Here is a 23,700-nt window from a genome sequence, read left to right as displayed (position 1 = left end):
TTGAGAGACTTGCTATTTCCTCATGCAGTGAAGGGATCACTGTGTTAAATTCCACATCCGTGGTGGTTTTACCTGGCTACAACACTTGCTTGCCTTACATCTTTCTGTTGCACATTATTTGTCCTTCTTACTCATTCCCTCTGGAGCAAAGTGGACTGGAGCAGACTGCAATAGCAGAGTCTCTTTCCTATCTCAAAAAATGAAGTCTCCAAATTATCATCCCAGGCACTGCCTTGTACAGTGACTTCTGACACAGGCCCATGGAACACAATAGGAGTGAAGGGCCCGCCCGCTGCTTCTACTGCTGGCAGTTACTGGTTGAGACCTTCAGGTATGGTGGTGTGGTTTAACGTCTCTAGGTCTCAGTTTCCTCACCTGTAAAATAAGAGTGGTTGGTCTACACTGAGGTCAGCAAACTTGAATGTGCATATAAATCTGCTGGGGATCTTATTAAAATGCAGTTCCTGATTCAACGGATCTAAAATGAGGTCCAAGATTCTGAATATCTAACAGTCTTTGGGGGTGATGCTGATGTTGCTGATCTGGAAACTACATTTGAAGAGTAAGGGAGAGAATCACAGAAATTCTTTGACTTTATTAGGATATCTAATTGAAAAGTAAATTATATAAATAAATATGAGAGCTCCACTTAACGTGTTGTGTGATATTTAATTGAACTTGGTTTTAAACTATTTTTTGTATTTCTCTAAAACTCCCTCAAGAAACAATAAAACTGATGTGCATTTGAACATCACGTACCATGTGTTTTCTTCTACTGTATCTTATGACAGATGAAATTGATACCAGAGCGGTCACATATCCAGAGCTAGATTCAAATGCAAGTCTAAATGACATCTCTTAAGAAATCTGCTCAAAAGCATGAACCAGAGGACTCCAACGAAGTTGCTTTTTTCCAAGCTCCAGTTGTGTCACTGCTGTTCTGAAGGCCTAAAATAAACATTGTATTCAGAAACAACGGGTTTAAAAAACACATAGAAGAAATACAGGAAAACAGAAATGCTCTGGTGGGCTATGGACATTCAGGACTTAGAAAAAAATGCCTTCCCCAAGAGTAATGCTGGTAATTAAAGATGAAGGCCTACCCAGGGTATATCCTGGAGGCCTATGAGGATTAGAAAATGTTCTAGAAAGGACACCAGTGGCAGATTCAAAGCCAAGTTTCTATGGTACCTGCACTGTTTAGCTCTGACCCTTTTTAAGTGACCACATATCTGCTTCTATGTGCCAGCAAAAACGTATTTCCACTAATACAGGGGTGGGCAAAAGTAGGTTTACAATTCTGAGTACATGAAACACAGAGTTTATTCTTGTGTTATTATGTATTATTGTATTATGTATTTGTATTACAACTATAAACCTACTTTTGTCGACCCCTGTATTATTTGGAAAGAAAATGGAAGTCTATATTCATAATTCTTTTAATAAATTCGCAGGCCCCAAATTAAAATTCTATGTATGTAGAAAGATTTCTGAGTTCCTTTTAACTGAATATGAAGTGTACCTAGAAAAGCATCAATGGATAGTTTATAAAAGCCTGTTTCAGTAGTAAAACTACCATTCTATCCATAACTCCAGGACTATTCCTAAAGTGATTTTGTTACAGTAGGCAGCTAGTTAGATGTTAATACAAAGGAGAGGGAAGTCACACGCCTAATTAAGCCAGATTACCTAGGAAGGGGCAGCTTCATAGACCCTCCAGGGAATTGCTGCATCTTCCACCAGAACCTGAATAGGCAGGAAAAACTGTCTTTCTAATTTCCCCAGGGAACTATCAGACTGTTTGCAGAAAACAATGAGAGTGACATTACTCTGCTGAGGCATGCACTGTAAGTCAAGATGACAATCATAAAGGGGAAGAGAAAAAACTGCTAAAAAGGGATTGGATAGGGGGAGGCACCCGCATAGCTCCGGGAAGATCCAGGAAAGGGATTAGATAGTTTGAAAGAGAGCATACTCTGCCAAACCCAAGGAAATATAATCAAAGTTTAACAGAGGCCTGAGTGAGACATCCTCTCCTTTCATCAGCCCCACAGGCCAAAGCACAGTGCAAATTGGGGGCTGGATAGGAGCGAACTGTTCTAGACTACTGGAGCCTTGAATGCCAGACTAATGGCCCTCCTCCTGGGCTTGGTTCGGACAAGTGTGGGCCTATGGCTCCAGATGCTGGACTTTTGCGGTGAGCCAGAGCTGAGCCACAGTCAGGAATGAGACATCCCCTAAGCCCATTCTTTGTTTTCACGCCAATAAATCTTGCTACTGTTACAGGGAGCAGCCAAGAGGGGGGACCCCAAATGGGCATTTGAAATGGGGTCCAGAACTCAAGGTGTCCAGGAGATTTTAAGATGTCTTCACCCCTTCCCCCACAGGTGTGAGTTGGGGGAAGGGGTACACAGAGCAAGAACATGCAGGGCAGCTTTGCAGCTAATCCATGGCATAGTCATTTGACATACCTATAGCCTTTGGCTGGTCACTTAGATATGCTAAATAGCTATGGCTATGCTCTGGGCTGGAGGATGGAAAGGGACCCCCCCAAGATTTGACTGGGGGGCAGGTCCCCCAAGTTACAGCTCTTGTGTGGGAGCTTGGAGAAGATTGGCTCCATTACATGGGGCTGCAACTGCCCAGACCCACAATGGCAGCCCAGTAAAGCTGGAAAGGACAGCAGATTGAGGGCAAGTCTGGCCGAGTGTGGGAGGAGTTAGAAATGGGGCTGCAGAGAAAGATTGGCACAGGGATTTAAACCCAGACACAGCAGCCATTGAGGAGAGAAGCACGCGGTTTTGGCTGAGTGGGGACTCCCGTGGCCCTGAGAGAGAGGACCACGTGCCTTTGCCAGAGTGGGGACCCCCGCAGCTTTAGAAGAGGGAAACACCACCCGACTTTAGCAGAGATCCTGGCAACATAGCTGAGGGTGCCAGGAACTGAGGGAGACCTACCAGCCTAGCACGGATTACTGGAAGAACCAAGGACTACCTGAGCCATGGACTTCTATTTCCTTTCCTGAGATACGGTACTCTGGACTGGGCAAGCAGGGGAAGGAAGGACTGTGTCTGTTTGTGGGTGTTTTAAGGGACTTTAGGATTTTGATGAAGACATTAGGTCACTACTTGAAGTTTGTATAGCATGAAATAAACATTTCCTTCCCTTTTCACGAATCTCCGGCATTGAGAGATATCTTTCCTATAGACGGTGGACATAACGGACCTGGAGTTTTCTTTCAATAATATTGTATATTGTCCCAGCCCCACCCCTTGTTTGTTCTGTAACACTGCTACACCTCAACTTCTCCTGTGCATGCATCCCTAAATGCTTTTCCTATGATACTACTGAAGCATCCTATTTCCACCAGCAACAACTTCTCCTGCTCTTCTAGTTCTCATTCTATCTCCGTTTCTATCAGCCTTGCTTCCTAAACCAACATTTCACAGACCTTTGGAGGCTACAGTGATCTGTGTGTATTTATACAGAAAACTCCTTTTTCTGTCCTTTCATTTACTCATTAATTTATCAAACATTTAACAACTGACTTCACACCAGGTAATGTGCTAGGTACTAGAAAAAGGTATATGTCTTGCTTTTCATTGTTCACCAAGTACCATAGCATAAATGTCATTTAATCCTCCTGTGTCCTCATAGAATGGATGTTAGCATCCTCATGTGGCAGATGAGGTACAAGTTTCAAGGAAAGTGATCTTCTCCAGATCAATTTCTTCACAGTGGCAGAATGTGAATGCTTACCTATATCTTCTAAACCAGACCTTTGTTCTTAGGGGGTCAAAAGGTAAAAAGAAAAAAATTAAACCTCGTATTTGTTCTACTTCACACCCTGAATTCCAGATTTGAGAGAATTATGGTGTCTGTGACAATTTTTCTTTAAATTATTTGCTGTTACTTCTAGAATAAAACAGAAAAGTGTCTGACGACTACTAGTATCATGTGCTACTAGCAGCCTGAAGCAGCCCAGCTTTTCTTTGAGTTTGGAGCCAAAGGCCAGTCTGGGACTTTTCACTCCCTCTGTTCTGCATGAAACACATAGGAATACTTTTCATGTAAGACAGCATCTACCCTTTGGAGTAAGTCAATATCTTTGCCAGTGAATCCTTCTCAAGCCTGTGAGTCTCTCCTTTCTTACCTGAGTGTTTTGTACTAAACAGCACAAAGTAGAGCAAACTTATCTATGCACATTGCCTAGTCCACTTGGAATTCTCTAAAAAGCGTATGTACATTTCTGGAGAGATGATATGTATAGTTTAAGTATATGATGCTAGCTTTATCTATCAAGCTCTCATAATTTTGCTCTCCACAGAGAGCTGAACACATAAAGAGGTATCTACACTGGGACCTAGAAAGCTTCACTGTTTGTATTGTCTTGGCACAGTCTGCTACAAAGGGGGTGGAATGTACTTTATTCAAATGAAGACAGCCTTCTCCATTGAATATAAAGCACCAATTAAATTAATATAATATCATGGTGTGCAAATACAGCCCATATATAACTAAATATTCTATTCTGTAAGATAATACCTTGGCATAAATACCTGTTCTAACTAATTCAAAACTCCAATAAATATTTGTTGAATTCCTACTATCTGTCAGAAAATTTGTTAGGCTCGATAAGAACAAAGGAGGCAATAAAACCATAAAGAAGACTTAAAAATGACTAAATGAGATTGCATATTGAAAACACTTTATAAATGAGAAGGGTATGGGAACATAAGAAGTTATTTCTGCAACAGGTTTTTTAAGCCTGAAAGGAAATAGTTTTATGCTATACTTTATTGAAGGGAAAAAAAGTCTTTCAAGTCTTATAAAGCAAGAGGGCATATTTCTTTCACTTGTGACCTACCTGATCTCTTCATTGTTTAATTATTGTCCTGAAGAGAAACCCATCTCATGTACAGCTATAATATTTTGTAGAATCAAATCTTTTGCCTAAAGAGAGAAATAGTCTTTGTATGCAAGGTAGTCTTCAGCAGCAACATTCAATATGACAAAGTAAAATGCAAACTGGGTCTAATAGCTAAAGACTTCTGACTTTTTAAGATGTTCAATTGAACATTTAAAAAATTTAGTCCCTTATCAGTTCTAGAAAGGCCCCCTGGGGCAGGCTTAAGTAAGTATGCCATTAGGCACTCGGCTGCAAATTGCCTATTAAGTCTGACTGAAACTGTAAAATTGCTTTTCACAATGCAAATTAATGTAAATAAGAACAATTGGTTACACATATCACAGGCTATCAAATTGTCCACAGATGATGCAAACTCCCAAAAATCCCCTGAATTAGCATTACTGTACATTTATATTTAGTAGGTCTTAACCAGCTTGGGTGTCCCTGTGATAAATTCCACAAATTTATTATAAGCAGTACATGTGTCCTATGTATGATATCTATTATATGAAATATAAACCTCTTTTTACCTATGCCTGAGGGCACTTATCTTCAGCTTCACTGAAGCTCCATTTAGCCTTAGCTCATTGGTTAGAGTTGAATCATTCAGTTACTAAACATTATTGAAAACATTATTTTTTTTAACAAATGCACTACAAGAAAAAGATGTACAAGATTAGAAAAATGGCATCAGTCTTCTGCTCAGAGAAACCTTAATGCTGTCATATTTGTGATTACTATCTTAGAAATTTATTAAGTTATTTAACCTTTGAACCCTTAGTTTCTATATTTGTCAAATGAAATACTATCCAACTAATAGAAAAGAGATTTCATACTGTAATTGAAAGGTGGACTGAATGTGACTTGTAAGATGTCACCAGAAAGGCATATTCTTAACCTTACTACCATTCAGATACAACCTGTGACACCATAAAGGTTTTGAGCCTCTCGAAATGCAAGTTCTTAAAAGGTTGTCTTGCACCTCACTACAGAATAGAAAAATACTTGCCACTGTTATTTTGTCCTAAACCTTTTAAGTTCTCAGACCAAAAAATGAGACAAAATATTTTAATTTTAACATAGCATTATAATATCTGAGTCTGTTTATCAAGCAGTAGTTATTTTAAACACCTCATATTATGTCATTATCACTTTATTCAAGATAAATATGAGACCAGCCTCAACTCCATTTCAAAAGAAAAGATATGAAAACAACTAACACAGAACTATAAGCAAATGTCTGACCTCCTAAAAGAACCTATAACAAGAAACACACACTAGTAGAAGAAAAGCTCTTCTCCTTGAGATGGTGTAAACATCCACCAGAAAACAACCCGTTAAACCTTATTTATGGGATCATTCTAATGCTATTTGCAAAAATGATCAAAATTGTTTTTTGAATGAAACATTGATGCATAGTATTAACTAAAAATGTATATAATTCTGAGAAAATGGTATAATTCAAGCAGAAAGATGGTTACAGTGAGTTTTTTTTTCATGACTTCACTGATATTTCAAACTGATGTGGCAACTTTTCACCTGATATACTCACATGAAGTGTGATTATATTACACTCGTGAGTTTGTTAAAGTCACTAACAAAGAGAAATGTCATACTGAATTTCAAAGGATGTCACATATGCATTTTTCTGTAATTTATATAAATAAAAACATAAAGTATATGGAGCATAGTTTGTATTTTTTATATTTTCACTTAAGTATCTTTAGGTATTGATCATTAAGAGTAATACCAACCAGCAATTATTTATTCTGGGACAAAAATAAACAATCACCCAAGCCCAAGTAATCATGAAGGCTTAATTCCATAGAGGCAGTATTCAACACACTTGTAAAAATGACATTCATGCATTAAAAAATTAATAAATTATATAATTTATTTATAAATAAATATAATGTATGCAATATATATTATACAATGTATACAATTTATACAGTGTGTACAATTTATACAATATATACAATAATAAATTATTATTAATGATAATTTTTGTGTGCTTTTAACTTTGAAAATCTGCCATCAAATGTATTTCTACATATGAGTTCAATTTACCCTTATTAACCATCAGTAGAGAATACTGTGGATACATATTAATAATGTCCCATTACAAGCAACTGCTATACTCTCACCCACACACAGGGTGGGCTAGGAGTGTCATACAGTTAATGTCTCTAGGAGAAGGACTAAGGCAATTAAAGATGAGCATGAACTTCTGCTCATTGAATGTGACATCACCAAAGAGCATTCTATATAGTGTTAGTTGTCCACTGTAGTGACCTTCTGGATAACACAACTGAATTTCTTCCCATTCCTCTCTTACTTCCTGACTCCCCCACCAGTATTTCCTAGATGACCTCACAAATAAACTACTTGTATTCAAATTGTTTTAAGGAACCCAAAGTTGTAGCACCTTTATGTACTGCATGTTTTCACATGTGCACTCTGCAAAGTAGAACACAATTAAAATGCTTAAAATTGACTTATTTAGTCTTTTCAATAATCCTAAAGTAAAACTATTATGCTCCTTTTTATAAGGAGATTAGAGGGGACAATAACTTGCTGAAAATTCATGTACAATATTGAGAATTGAACCTTTTCATTTGGACCCAAATCTACATGACTAGGTTGGAGGATTTCTACTTGGATGTGTTTAAGCAAAATCAGGATGACCAGAAATGTTTTGCACATTCTACATTTGTACATTCATACATCAACTGAGGTCACTGGTATTTTTTATGGCATTCTACATCAACTTGTATAAGATATAAACTCTTTCAAGGATATGAGAGCAGTATTTTTTGTCATTAGAGGAAGCCTTATTATTTTCATTGAGTTTATCAAAGACACTGTGTTTTCTGTAATAAAGTAGAGATTAGATAGATAGGTAGATAAATGATGGAGAGATAGATTAGATAGATGATATATATATATAATATATATATATTATATATATATATATATGCACACACACATACAGGCATACATAGGTGATAGATATACATTTATGTATTAATGTTGTCCATTGTCTGTATTTACATATATTTCTCAAATGATTATCATAAATTGACTTGCTCTGAAAAGGAAAACAGATAAAATTTAGGGCTGGTAATTTCAGTAACCTAAATAAAAGATTTGAGAGCATGAAACTACACTGAAGGTAAAAATGTACGTATTTGTAGAACAGAGGAAAAACTACATTTGGGGATTTTATATTTAAACATCACATTCTGTCTTCCCATTGTTGTTTGGTAAAAAGGGTATTTTCTGAGGACCAAAAACTCTTTTTAAGATCTGTAGTAGGTCCAATCCCTTAATCTTAAAATCTCTTAAAATATAAATCTTTAAGTTTTTTGTCTTTTTTTAAAGCAGTGACCCTTCTGCTCCTAGTTAGGAATCCATTCACATTACTTAAAGGAGAATTAGGATTGTTACAGGACAATCTAGGATTGTGAGCAAAAATGTCTTATTCTCCCAGATGAGACTATGAATGGCAAGCACCAGGGGTGGCCCAGTGGGAAGTCAAGAATGGAGTTTATATCATAGCAAAAGAATATATTAGATTGGGAATCAAACTAAATTTCACACCCAAATTTCACAGATTTCAAACCCTCACAACACTCTTGCATTCAGTCAAAAGGCAGCCCTTGTTCTTGTGGGGGAGCGCAGCCACCAGCACCTGTCCTGTTCATCCCAGAGAGATGACAATGACAGTGCCGAAGCCTTGCTATGCCCAACTGAGGAATGGAGCCCCAAGCAGATAATGCCCAGAGTGGTCCAAAACACCCCTAGGTGCCCTCAGAATGGAACGTAGAAAATTGAGAACCACAGGAAAAGCCGGGTGAGACAGAGAGAACTCCCAGAACCCTGAGTGAGACAGCCCCGTGGTTTCCACTTGTAACATTCTCACCCCTCTGACCATATCACATTTTACTATTGTGATTTTGGAGCTAACACGGCCTGTATATAGAGGTGCATTTGCCTTTGCATCCTATTCCAAAGACAGAACTGTGTTCCTTGAATCTTTGCTCTAAAGTTCTCCCCAACGTCAAATAACTCATTTGAATATGTCTTCCATTTTTACACCAAATATTTTGTGTCATATGATATACTGATAATGTCTTTAAATGTTTCTCATGATTTTTAAGGCAATTCTCATTATACATTTAACCTAATTTTGCTTCACTTTGACATTTCCATATTAAAGATATAGTCTATTATTTATTATGTTGTTTTCTGGGAATAGTTTATTTTAAATTTTAGAAAATTTTCATTACCCCCCTTTACAAAAGGAGGTTTCATTCTCCCATGATAAATCAGGCTTTATAAGATCATGAAATTTACTGATATAATAAAGATAATTTGAAATAACTTATTTTTGTATGTCCATTCTTAAAAGATTAAAGACCCAAATTTAATCCAAAGAGTAGGAAATTATGACTGATTTTAGTAAATCAGTATTAATGTTAGTGGCATTTTGCCTCTAGCTTATAATGATTACGTTTAAAATAAAAAGTTCTTTTGATTTGTATTCATTTTAGTATAAAAATGGAAAATAATACTGTATCTCTTCATGTTTTTCGGGAAGTTAGGAAATTTCCTACAGCTGTTTTTCATACTCTAAAAATTAACCAAATGCCATTCTCACCCATTAATAACTAAATAGCCAACCAGCAGTCCAAAGTATTCAACATGCACCTGTATCTTAATGATTGATCTGTTTCTCTTTGTTGTAATAGTCTTCCACGACTGCTCAGATTTAGCTAATTGCCATTATTCATGCCCATTTTGCCCTAGGCATTTAATTATTCCTCTTATGTAAACTTCTTTAAATATAACTAATACATACTTTTATAGAAAATAGGATAGTACAAAGATAGAAAAATATAACACCAACACCCAGAGAAAAACCACTGTTAATTAATATTATATAAATGTATTCTATATGTGCACATATCTATAAATGTATATGTAGATGTATCTTAATGAATATATATTCATACATATCTGCATGTATACATGACAAAGTGAGATTAAACTCGACATGCTGTTATCTTCTCTCCCTTTAAAAAATTAATTTTTATGACTTTCAGTGAGAAAATAAGATAGATGTATGGCTTCCTCTAACAATATTTGGTGCTTGTGATGAAATCTCTAAAAATTTAATTCTTTCATTTAATTAATATTATATAGTAACAGAATATTATGCTTTATTTAGTTTAAATATTTTCATGCAATGTAAGTTGTATAACAATGCTAAAAAGTTTTCAAAATACAAAGATATTAATTATATATTTTAGACATTTAGTTTTATTTTCAAGGAAATGTTATTGAGAAATCTGTGTTTTGGTTCATTGGCTTGGCATATCTTGTAGAGATTTCATTGACTTCCTCATCCCTCCCCATCCTTGGAAAAGACAATTTGAGTAACTATCTTTAAATTGTTAATCTTTACCGAACTTTCAATTCTTTCAGTTCCCATCAATATCTGGAGACAGCCCTCCAAACTACGTCAATTTTTCTTCTTCCCACTTAACTGGATGTCAGTGAGAACTAAACCTGACTACCTAGATCCCATTGGGACTTTATGTTGTCTTCCACTTGGCCCTTATTTTGACAATCTTGAGGAGTCTTGAGAGCAGAAGCCTGGTGATCTTGAAGGTGTCACCACTGTAGCAAACCATATGACTGGAGTTTTCCCTATGTTACCAAGCAAGGGTGCACTGCCTGATGTGTCTAGGAGTCAATACTATGGTGCTTGCTTTTGAGGAGAAAAAGAGTTTGTTTTGCTAGGTTGACCCTTTGGTACCATTGAGGGAGAGAGACTCTGGTATTGGTTGCATCTGAACGTCAAAGTTCTCTACTCTGTGCATGCTTTGGCTGCATGATTTATGATTTTAGACTGTTGTCTTGTTTTTTTTTAATTTTTTAAAATTTTTTATTGTTGTTCAATTACAGTTGTCCCACATTTTTCCCCATTGCTCTCCCCTTCCCTGCCCATCCCCCCTCCCATTCCCATGGTCAATCCCCATCCCAATGTCCAATCCCATGCGCCTTCTGTGCACATCCTTGACTTTCCTCTTACCTTTCTTTCCCCTTTTATCCCCCTCCCTCTTCCCCACTGGTCACTGTCAGTTCTTTGAAAAGCAACTCAGTGTCTTGTAATAAACAGGACAGGATCAACCTGAGTTGGCTCTATGGTTACAAAGTTACTATCTGGGACACTAAGCAAGTTGGTGAAATGCTCAGGTCATGTCCTTACATAAAAGGCAACAAAAACTGTAGACCACGTCAACAAAAGCATTGACATGCTAGTTTGAGAGCCTGAAGAAACTCAAAAATCCATGCTGCATAACCCAAAGATTTTCCTTCACCATCATCTTGGAATTAACTAACCTGGTTATCCTCAGGGTTTCATTCCTGGCTCTTTAATATAATATTTAACATTAATGTTTCTCCTCTTTTGTTAATTGCCCAGTTCACTGTGTAATTTGTGGTCATAAGGCCAAAGACAATATCCAGTTATGTATGCTGTTTCATGATTTTGAGTTTAAACCAGGTACCCAATATTAAAATATCACCTCAAATAAATTGTTTTATTTTAGAACTCACTTGCCTTGTCATCTTACCAAGAAAATATCTTCTTCAAGTCTGACTTTTGATACTAATGAGAGAGAGGTATCCATTTGTCAAATGTATCCAGCTAATTATCAGATCTTCAGCAGCTTAGTATTTAATATTAGTAGTCACCATTTATTAAATATGCACTAAATTCCAAATATGTTAGAGAATTTTTCTACTTTATTTTCATTTAAAAGATAGCATGAATATATGCTTTTTAAATAAAATTGAAAGAACTGCAAATTTATTTCTGTTCCCACCCTGATATGAACACCTTCTCTCTTACTAACATCTTATTTATAAGAAACCCAATATTCATAAGGAGGCAGCAGGTACTAAGATTCAAGGTAGAGGAAGAGGCATCACTTTCACTATTAAAAACCAAAGGGTTTATAGGATCATATCACACAGGCAACAGACTAAAAGAGAATGCATCCTGGTAGGATTAAAAGTCAAATTATCTTGCAAATGATCATTTTCATCCACAAAAACTAAAAATCTAAATGGTCTTCTAAATGATGTCATCTTTATCCTCATCTTAGGGTCAAACAGGGTAGAAGTGGATAGAAATGAACTGGGGCTAGAGGTTGGGACACATAACAGAAGCATTTGAGGGGAGCAGAGCAAGGGAATTACAAGAAAGAATAGGATGAGCTCAAGTGCAGTGAGCTGCTTGGGGAGTAACAGGTGGTGCTGAGCTTGGTGATGGAAAGACTCAAGCGGAGCTAAGATGAAAAGTGAATAGAATAGAAAAATCAGTTCAGAAGCCCAAGTTCCCCAGGACTCCTAATGAATAGAAACCTACACCCCAAAACAAACAAATAAGAAGCTGTTCTGCACGCTCTTCTGTATTTTTTATGTGTGCCTTGCCAGCTAACAGAAGTGTTTAATAGGAAATAATATCATTATTCTCTTTTATCAGTAAAATTACCAATAGGAGATTTTCAGTCATGCCTGACTCTACAACATTGTTCTTTCATCCATTCTCCAATTCTTTCCCTCTTCCTTCTTTTTCTCTCTTTTCTGTTTTCTTTTCTTCTCTCTTTCTTCTTAGTTGCTTCCATTCTTGCTTTTCTTTCTTCCTTTCTTTATGTTTCACTGTTTTATTTTCCTCTTTACCATTGTTTATGCTGTCTTTTGTTTCAAGGAGTCAAGAGTTACTAAATAACATGGTTTCGGTTAAGAAAAAGGGAAGTCAGTAATCACACAAAACCCACAGGGTAAATGCTATTAGTTCTCTTATGAAAAGTGTCCTGCAGTCCTTGAGATGCACATTTCATAGAGCAGTTTTCTGCACAAAGCTTGTGATGTGTCAGCATAGGGTTATTTATTTACAATCGGATTTCCTTGCTAAGGTGAAAGGTAACCAAGGAAGGAAAGCAATTATCACAGTTTTTTTTCTGCTGGGGCTGTCAATGCACAGTGCCCCTATGACACTTTTAATGAATTCCCAGGGTTATGCGACAATGCTACTAACACTCACATCTGTCACTTGGAGATAGGGGTTTTCCTTCTAATCTTGAGCTTGGATGCTAACATTCTTTGTCCCGGTTAATGAGGATCTGACTTTATATTCTGGAACAGGGCACTTTAATAATGTGTCTCTGCAGATCACATAGAACAAGCCCTTAAAGTGTGATTCAGTCAGAGCAGATTCCAAACACAATGTTTAATAATACATCAGTGGGACACCCTGGGGCCCGTTTTTGTTTGCAGATGTAGCTACATATATTGAGGAGTGGAAAGGCCCATAGTTAAATTTACCACTTTTTCTTTACAACTGCATGGCTTTGCCTTAAGTCTATTTCTATTTGTGTGTTTGTTCACCTCTTTACTGACAGCAAGTTCTGAAAAATTGCTCTGTTGAACTCCGGCAGAAATGCCTGCCTGCCTAGCACTCTTCAGCGGTCTGTGCTGGGAGAGGAAAGATGGCCTCTCAGAGTCATAGGCTCTTGGCTCCCCATTCAACCCAGATTTTAAAAAGTCTCCACTCAAACTTTTTAGTATTGAGACCAACAATAGTGATAGGCAAACAGAAAAACAGAGTTTTCTAAGCACTGAGTGTGGACTCAAGCAAGAGTTATATAAAACAACTTCAGCATCTTAGGAAGAATGGGTCCAAGTTGAAGGAGGGATCTGCTGTCTCAGAGATCACGGGAAGCCTACAGCACTGGGTACAGTCATAAGGGAGGTGGTGAACGCAGTCTTAGTTTGGAAAGGTCTAATTCAGAAGATTCATTGCAGTCAGTGGGGTGGGTCAGGGAAAGTTCAAGCAGTGGGTAATATCAACACAGATGTGCAGCCCTGGCCAGATTTCAAATTTTCAGCTCACTCAGAGCAAAACAGCAGCCAAGTACTGGAGAGATCAGAGCAGATAGCATCCAGCTAGGAAAAGCTACACAGGTGTCCAATCGGCAAGTGAACTGAAGGCAAGAAAGGGGTGTCAGTAGCAGTGGAAAACTTAGATACTACATTCCAGAATCAACTTAGAAGCGAAGTGATGATGCTTCGATTAAGAAGAGACATGAGACAGTATAGGGCAAGAGAGAACCGGCAAAGTGGGTTAAATTTTAAATAAAGTGCCCACTAAGCAAATTGATGAGTAAGCAAACAGGTGTGAGGTTAAATGACTTTGGCAAAGTGGACTTATCCCAGGTGCAGAGATAGCAAAAGGGCAGGTTGCAATGTGAGGTGCCCACGGGTGCCTGGGACAAAATCAGATCAAAGGCAGCAACATAAGTTCTGCATCACACTAGCTGAGGTGCCAGTGATCTTAATGGGTAGCTTACCATTTTCGATGTTCATTCGGACACTGAGTGAAGCTCAATGTACAGGTGGAAGGCATTGGTAGCACTAGCAGAAAATGGCTGGAAGAAGGCTGGGACGGATAGGCAAGTGTATTCATTATATGAGGTTTAGAAATAAATTATAGTAAATCTGTTTAGCTTAAGACAGGAAACTTAAAGATATGGGTTCTGGTGCTACTGCCTTTAAGGTAACAAAGACAAGGAACCTAATATTCCCTGGTATATTATATGTATATAATATATAATACTATACACACACACACACACACACACACACACACACACACCTTTAGTGGTCCTATACTCATGCTGTGTTTGTTGCCTTTATTTTTCATTGAGAAAATCCAAGATTATCTTTCCGAGGATCCCACATCAAAGCCATTATTTAACATCAGCTATCCTGACCTCTGCAAGGCAGTTTACAGACTTCAGCTTTTTAAAATAAGCCAATAAGAAAACAATAAGAAACATTAAAGTCGCACATTCAACACAGTGAAAAAAGTACAATTTTGTTGGTTTCTTCCATAATTCCAAACAAGTTTCCTGCATTCCCCCAAATGCTAGCCTAGGTATAACTCAAGTGTTGTAGACCTCACCACTTTCTGAGTTCTGGTAAAGACACTGTCCCTCAAGGGGTTCTTGAAATGACAGTGATGGCAAGTAAGATAGTAGAAACTACTAGTCAGTGCAAGATTTGGATATCACTAAAAAGGTGGTAATTTGACATTCTAGGTGGAGAAGCTTGGGCATACAAATCATACTTGAATAGAACTATCCCTTCTCAGCCTTCTTGCACCAACCCCATGATAAGAATTTGAGTGTGATGGCAGAATTTTATCACCGAAAGTCTCTGGACACCCTTGTGCTTATTATCCTGGGTTTACTACTTACTAGCTGGAAAATTCTTTGTACTCTCACACTTTAGTTTCCTCATCCTGGTAACACATATTATGTAGTCTAACTCAAAACATTAGTGGCAGGATCAAATGAGACATCATGGAGTGTCTAGGGCTACACCTAGTAGGTAGTAGGTAGGTGTTCAACAAATGGAAATTCCTTTCCCTTGGCTCATTTTTGTTTCATAAAAATTACTTGAGATTTTAGCGTGATTGCAAATCTGGAAAGTTATATAGGACCTGAATCCTGGTGCAGACTTCCAGGTTAGGATCTTTTGCCACAGGGTGAATTTTTCTGAGAAAAGTTTTCTTCCAGTCAGGCCTGCCCCATATGGCACAGTATGTACCCTTCAGACAGCACCACCACTGAAAGAGAACCATTCACAGGACAGACCCCATCCATTTGCTTATTTATGACAGCAATTTCCTGGCAGATGGTGATGTCTTGTTCCAGCAAAATCAGTATAACACAACAATATTCCAACAGATGGAAGTGTCTTGAAGAATTGGTGTTTTTGATGTCCAAAGGTGTTTTATGTGCTGGCAGAGGCCTTGAACACCACTTTGTCTGAATGTTTTCATTTCCCTTTCCATCAGCCTAAAATTCCAACAAAACGTATTTGGTTTACTACGCAGCCTTTAAAATGCATATGTATTAAAAATTATTAACCTTAAGTCATTTATGTCTGAGGCATTTAGGTTTTATGTTTATCAGCCTGTGATAACTCTGAATGATATGTCTCTAATGATCTCTGGAGGGACGTATTATCTCTAGCTTCCAGGGTCGCTTGCTATTAAACATATAAGAACACCTGGACTGTGAAGAAATATGGGAAACATGGAAACTTGTCTCTCAAAACCACCCACCATCAAGTCCTGCCGTGTAATAATACTACTATGGGGGAATAAGAAATTGAGACCAATGATTTAATATGTTATACTCTGAATGACACTTCTAGTAGGTTCAAATTAGATGACTAAGCCATAATGTAAAAACATATGAGATTCTATGACATGCTAATTTTAGAGCTCAAGTATAAACTGTGTTTTAACTTACAGATTATTAAAGCCATAATTAAATATAAGGTACCTGTTTTACCCATCAAGCAGTATAGTGTTATTTTTAAATGAGCTTAGATTAGTTGTAAATGTATATAGCAACCTTTAGGGAAACCATTAAAAGTATTTCTAAAGGAAGTATAGTAAATATGCTAAGAAAGGAGAGAAAATGTAATCATTAAAACCAGAGAATACATGGAAGACAAAAAGAGAAACAACAAAGGACAACAAATAAAAAAAATTGTTATAAATAAAATAGATTTTAAACCAATTATATCAATAATTATTTTAATTATTCACATTTAAAAGAGATATCAAATAAAAGAGACTATCAAAAGAGACCAATAAAAGAGACTGTCAAAGTGGAATAAAAAACGTGGCCCAACTATACTCATATGTTGGCTATAAGAAACTCCCTTTGCAAAATATATCTGATTAAAGACTCATATCCAAACTATACAGAGTACTCTAAAGCTCAACAACAAGAAACAACCAAATTTAAACAGACAATACTTATAAACAGATATATCACCAAAGAAGATATATAGATGACAAATAAGCATATTAAAAGATGCTCAACCTCATATGTCATTAGGGAACTGCAAATGAAACAACAACAAAGTACAATTACACACTCATTAGAATGGCCAAAAGTCAGAACAGTGACACCACCAAATGCCTGCGAGGACATGGCTTAGCGGGCACTCTTGTTCATTGCTGCTGACAATGCAAAATGATACAGTGACTTTGGAAGACAGTTTGTAAGTTTTTTACAAAGCTAAACATATGTTTAGCATATGATGTAGCAATAGTGCTCATATATATATATACACACACATATACATATATAAATATATGATATATATCATGAATTCAAAACTTATGAACACACAAAAACCTGAACTTGAACATTTATATAAGCTTTACTCATAATTTCCCCAAAGTGGAAGCAACCAAGATGTTGTACAATAGGTGAAGGACTAAACAAATGGTGGTACATCCATACAATAAGATATTATTGACTGATAAAAATTAAAGGAGCTTTCAAGTCCCCAAAAACATGGAAAAACATTAAATCCATATAGCTAAGTGAAAGAAATCAGTCTAAAAAGGCCACATCCAACTATATGATATTTTAGAAAAGGGAAAGTTAGAGACTAAAAAATAAATTGATGGTTGCCCGGGGTTTGGGTATGGGGATGTGATAAATGGGTGGCACCAGGTGTTTTTAAGGCAGTGAAATTATTCTATATGATACTGTGATGTTGGAAACATGTCATTTGTTAAAACCCATCAAACTTCACAATACAAAGAGTGAACCATAAACTGGACTTTAGTTAATAATAATAATGGGTTCATTAATCATAATAAATGTAGCTCACTTAATTAACGCTAGATGTTAATAATAGGGAAGTTCAGGGGGTGAGGCATAAGAGAACACTGTGTTTTCTGTATAGTTTTTCTGTGAACTTAAAACTAATCTGAAAATTAAAAGCCATTTACAAAGTATGTTATATGAATATACTGCAAATAAGGGTGAGAGCTCAACAGTTGCCAAATAAAAATCCAAAATGTAACATTATTATCATTAATCCTGTCTAGGAACCCTCGAGTAAGGGTTTATAAAATGTTACCTTCATTGGGATGCTCAAGCTTACCACTTTTCAGTCCTCTTGGGAATATGTGGCACACAGAGAGACATAATCTTGCCCAGCTACTTGCTCAGTCCTACCTTGGGGTAAATGGTAAAAATGCTGAACAGAAATTATATGTATTGAGCATTAAGCTCTTATACGGCATATGGAAGGTAAAAATTTCATAAATTACCAAACTTCAATTTTGTTCATCTTATTTTTGATGGCTGAAGAGATGGGGAGTCTTCTTAATCCAGCTGCCCAGCTGAGAGCCTTCTAGCATGGTTCTCTCACTGACCTCAGAGCTATAACTGTGAAAATTTCCTCTAAATCTTGTTTCATACCATTTTGATCCAATCATCAGCTTTGTGCTCAGCTATGAATAATATCCCACCTCTTCCATTCACACACATACCCCTAGACAAAGAAAAATTGAAAAACTGCAGATTCTTTCTTCTTCTGTTACTTCCTTTTAACCTCCATAAATATATTTCTATTTCTATTAATACTTATTTAATTATTTATACCTATTTTACTTCTAGTTTTTGTTCTCTTGGAGGACTTCCTACCTCATCAATCAAGATCTTGCCCCTACCACATCCACCTCATTGCAACCTATATCGCAGAAGAGCATCCTTCCCTCAATGTGTGACAGCATTCAAGCCAGAATAACCTCTCATTGTTTCATATCTACCTCCACATATGTTATAACCATGTGTGCACATGTGTGCATTTGTCTGTGTCTACATGAAAGTGAGGACAATCCTGATTTTGTACTGGATGAACTTCAGAGATTAACTGGTAGAACATTTCCCAAAAATTAAGCTCAGATTAAAGTCACATGAACAGGTAGTGATAGATCCTGGGTTATAATCATATATTTATATTTGTTATAATCATACATTTATGTTTACCAATCCAATGCTTTTTCTACAAATGGCTCTGAAATTAGACTGTACATCTCTATGTAGCATAAGAATGACCTAACCTAGGTAAAAATAAAGATTACTTCCATTGCCATTTTGCCTGAGGGATTTCAAGTAAGAGTCCCTTGAATCTTTCAATTTCTTGTACTTAAGCTTAATAACAATTAGAAATTATGCTCTGGCATGGTGCCATTCCTGGGCAGGGGGATGTTAAATCCCACTCTGGTACAGTTTGCATTTTAGTGTATTTTGTAAATAAATTCTTAACAGATGGACAGAGCAGCAGGAAGCCAACACCAGAGAGTCAGCAGGTGGACAGGAAAGCCAGAAATGGACTGGCACTGATCAGATTAACAGAACTAAAATATCCTGGGATTCACACATGCTGCCCACAGAACAAGTTGGCACTGACCAGATAGGCAAACTCAAATCAACCCTGAGCATGGAAAATTCCCATTACTTTGTTCCTATGGGGTACCAAAGTCCCTCCCAGATGGTAACACCAAAGCTATAAAACCTTCAGAAAACCAGTCTGTCTTCATTTTCTTCCCTTGAAGTTAAAATGCAGCAGGAAGTTGAGATACAGATAATAATTATTAGAATCTTAAACTGTTCTTTATGTAAATGTACTAGCCACAGAAGTAGGTGATGAGGGAGGAAGAGATTATCACTGAATCCTATAAATCATTGGTATAATTTCCCAGAAGACATGAAAGATTTCATTGCCACTGTAAGTCAACACCTTCTACTAGCCAGTCCAAGGCATTGTTGTCCACAGTGTGAAATGCTAATAGCTTCATTTTAGGTCTGCTGCCCTGCTCATACAAAGATGTGACCCTTGCTTTAAAAGCCTCCTTCACATACTAAGATATGCCTCCCAAGGGATCTCTGCCCTTTGCCTTTCACTAAAGGTGTTTTCCATTGAAATGATGGCTGGCAAAACAGGCCTAACATTTGGCAGGACATCCAGGGTGCTGGGCACTTATCCTGGTCAGGTCTAGGGACTTTTAAATAAGTATTAAGGTCTCCCAAAGCCCTGTGAACACATAGTCTTCATTTGGAAATTCTGAAATACTTAATCACAACACTTAAATTTTTATGAATTTTATAATAGATGTAGCAAATCCTCGTAGTCAAGATGATCAGGTAGTAAATTTGCCATTAACTACCTGTCTGGTCATGGGAAAGTGTGTAAGATCACTGAGCCTAACTTTCCTTACTTCTAAATTCAAGTTTGTGAGAATTAATCAACAACGTGTATAAAAAATTCAGCAGAATGACTGGCATATAATAATGAATAAATAATAGTATTTTTCATTGTAATCATTTTCATTTTTATTCAAAATTGAAGTAGAGTTTCTGTGAAGGTTCTGATTTTAAAAGCATTCTTAGGGATCATTAATACACCTAGCAGAGGAGATTTGGAAACAAGTTGCAATGATGACAAGGCTTCACAAGGACAGAAACATGCAATGATAAGGTTAGAGAAAATTAGATTTGGAGGCTCAATTTGCCTGAACAAGAATTATGAAATTTACAAGGTTATAAGAAATGTAGTGAACCTAAGTTTAAACCAAACTAGTAGTAGTAGTAGTAGTAGTAGTAGTAATAATAATAATAATAATAATAATAAAACAACTAGACTAAGCTACTATTCCAAGTTTAGTCCAAACTGAGTAGACTTGAAATGGATAACAAACTCTTCAGGTTACAAGGGTAACTTTATTTAGAACGCCAGACAGCAACCTCAATAGCAAGGACAACACCTAACTGACCTCCAATTATCAGATAGAAAGCTCACCTGAAATTGTTATAAGAACAACAATTTTACATGCTGCCTTGACATCTTTGAACTTAACAGGGTCCTGAAGACCTGACTGTGAGTTCCCCTACTCTCACCAGATATGCCCTCACAGAGCAAGAAAGACTCCCACCTGGCTAGCTCCCCTGTCAGCTGGACCCTCTACACTCCTGGTCTTCACCTTAATGTGTTTCATTTCATTGGCAGACCATAAAAGTATTCAAACAAACCAATATCATCTTCCCACAGAAATCAGCAGTCATCACACTCTCTTGTTCCTCCCACAACCTCTGCTTATTCACTGCGCACCCAAGTGCAACCCATGTGGCCCTGCATTGCATTCAGTGTCCTCGACCATTAGGCTATGAGTATACATGGCTAATAAATGTCTGTCAATCTCATGTTTCCTGGATTAGATGCCATGTGTTTGGTCAGTCCCATAGTCTCAAAATGAGATCCTCCCCTTCACCAATGAGGTGGAGAAGAAGTGGACAAAGTAGGTAACATAGTCAAACAGATTAATTAAAGAACCAGTTTCTTTTTCTGTCAGAGGAGAAGATAGAAAACTAATAAGTCCAATTGACTTATAATTCACAGCAAATGTTACACAGTCAGTTTAAGATAACATGGACAAAAAGGGGAATGCCAGACCATAAGTCTCCTCATGCTCTGCCTAAAAATGGATCAGAGATAGTAGCCTTTGAGGTATTACTTTGTCCTTACCCCAACCAAAATTGTGCTGTCAGAGCTAAGGATCACCTCTCATGCCAGTGGTATACCTAGGCACCACTTAGCATTCAAAAAGGAGAAAGAAAAAAACGAAGAGAGAGAGAGGGAGAGAAGGAGAGAGAGGGGGGAGAGAGAGAGAGAGAGAGGTTCAATCTTCTTACAATTTACTATTCTCATAAAATGATAAAAAGGAAAAAGGAAGGGGGAAAATAGTTTTATTATTTTTACGTGCCCACTCCAAAAATTTACTTTTCTGTTGTCAGGATGTTGGTGGTAGAATATTATTTATGGTGATGCATTTAAACACCTACATTTAGCCTTTAAGATTTTTCTATATAACCGTTGGCATACACAGTAGAGAGGGTGTGGAGGCTGAGTAGGCATTGACCCGAGTTATGCTATGTATTAAACCTATGAATGTGTTCTATTTCTTAGGTACATTTTTAGCTATGAACAGTACTTTATTTATGTTAACTCTAATCAACTAAGCTAAAAACCTGCTTTTTAGACCGTTGCATATATTACTTAAAATGTAGCTCTAACAGATAGAGCTGAGATTATATTTTAACCCCTATTTATCTATATCTGTGAAAAACAGGGGAAGGATGAGACTCCCAACTCTTTTCTCACAGATATACTAATACATTCCCTAAAAACCTTTAAACATCCCAGATATGCTGGGAGGACTGGGTTCCTGTGATTCCTGGATGAAATGCCTGCATCATGGATGATAGTTAAATTGTATGATTATTGATTTGGATACCACTGTTATCATTACAGAAATTAAGAAATAAGCATTCAGGATTTAGAAACAGCATAAAGAACTATTTTATGTGAAAGGTGTTTTGGCATCTTGTTTTTAGAAACAATGCACAAATAACAGTACTCTGTGTTAACATCAGTGTAATCAATCTAATGTTTTTCTTTATTTGATTGATGATTTCTGTCTCCATTAAGGGCTATATCAGAGTGTGTTAATTGCATTCCCTTAAAGTGGACCCTGAAATGAGGATTTGAGTGTACAAGCAGCTAGTTTAGGAGCTGATCCCAGGAAACACCAATAGGGGAACAGGAAATGAGACAGGGAAGAGAAGGAAGCCAATGAAAGCTGCATGATCAAGCAAGTTACCACTGTGAGTAAATGGAGCTCAGAGACTGTGAACCCTTTGCTTTAAAAATGTCAAAGAAAAGGGTAGATAATTACTTTCCAAGATAATTTCAGTACGGCCCAGACTGAAATGGGAGGGAGAACCATATGCCCTCTCAAGGTCTTTTCCAATCTTATGATTATATGATTGCTCATTATCGAAAATTGGCTGGTAATTGGTTTGACTCAGGGAGGTCAGGATGTGAAGGGGACTGCACAACCTTTTGATTTTTAGAGTAAAGAACAATGTAGTTGTATCAGTCACATTTCAGAAGGACTTTTTAAAAAGTATCAAAAATGTGGTATGATAATCTTCATGAGTGCTAATTAAGAGAGATCGCCAAGGAGTTGGCTATAATTTTCACGGGTAGAGACTGGGGTTTGGTAGTTATGAAAGTGAGAGGGACCCAAGACAGATCCTAGGTACCACACAAGAGTGTAGAGCACGGCTTTGGTTCTCTGTTTGCTTTCAAACCACCTGTATTGCTGATATATAATTGGATACTGGTGAGAAGAAAAAAACACTTCACTTTGCTTGCTTTTAATTGGTAAAAAGTCATCCTTTTACAAACAAATGGGGATCTAATTATATAACTTTTCATACATAATTTTATGTAAAATTAGTCATCCAGAATGCATTTTAAATGCACTGGCTATGGCTAATTGGCCAACAGTGAATTTTCAAAGTGATCAGTCCAATTACTGTCAGCCCAGATGCAGAGATCAAATGCAGCTTCCCCTTTTTGTAGTTTGTAGAAAGTGATCATTTATCCTGAGAATACTTTATTTTTAATGCAGCAAACTTAATAAAGTTGGGATCTCATTTTAACTGGATTGAGGGAGAGAACATAAAATAAATTATCTAAATGAGTAAAATCATCATTATATCAATTAATTAATTCATTAGCTCATTAAATAAAACCTGTAGCTATAGAAAGTTTTGGAGCTGAAAAGGCTTATAGAGACTAAGCAAGTCTGATCTCGTTTTGTAGATAAGGTCACTGAGGCGGAGAGCAGTGCCACCCATCGCCCGTTTGGTGGTGCTAAGTACTCCGAGTTAGAATTTAAACTCTGGTGTCCCACCTGTGAAGTTAATATTCTTTCCACCACATTAATTTAAACTACATGTTAGACTATTTCAGAAACATGTCTTAAA

This window comes from Phyllostomus hastatus, unplaced genomic scaffold (assembly GCF_019186645.2).
Source record: "Phyllostomus hastatus isolate PE091 unplaced genomic scaffold, TTU_PhHast_1.1 phas_contig_209, whole genome shotgun sequence".
Taxonomy (NCBI): domain Eukaryota; kingdom Metazoa; phylum Chordata; class Mammalia; order Chiroptera; family Phyllostomidae; genus Phyllostomus; species Phyllostomus hastatus.
This window is presented reverse-complemented; position numbering follows the sequence as displayed.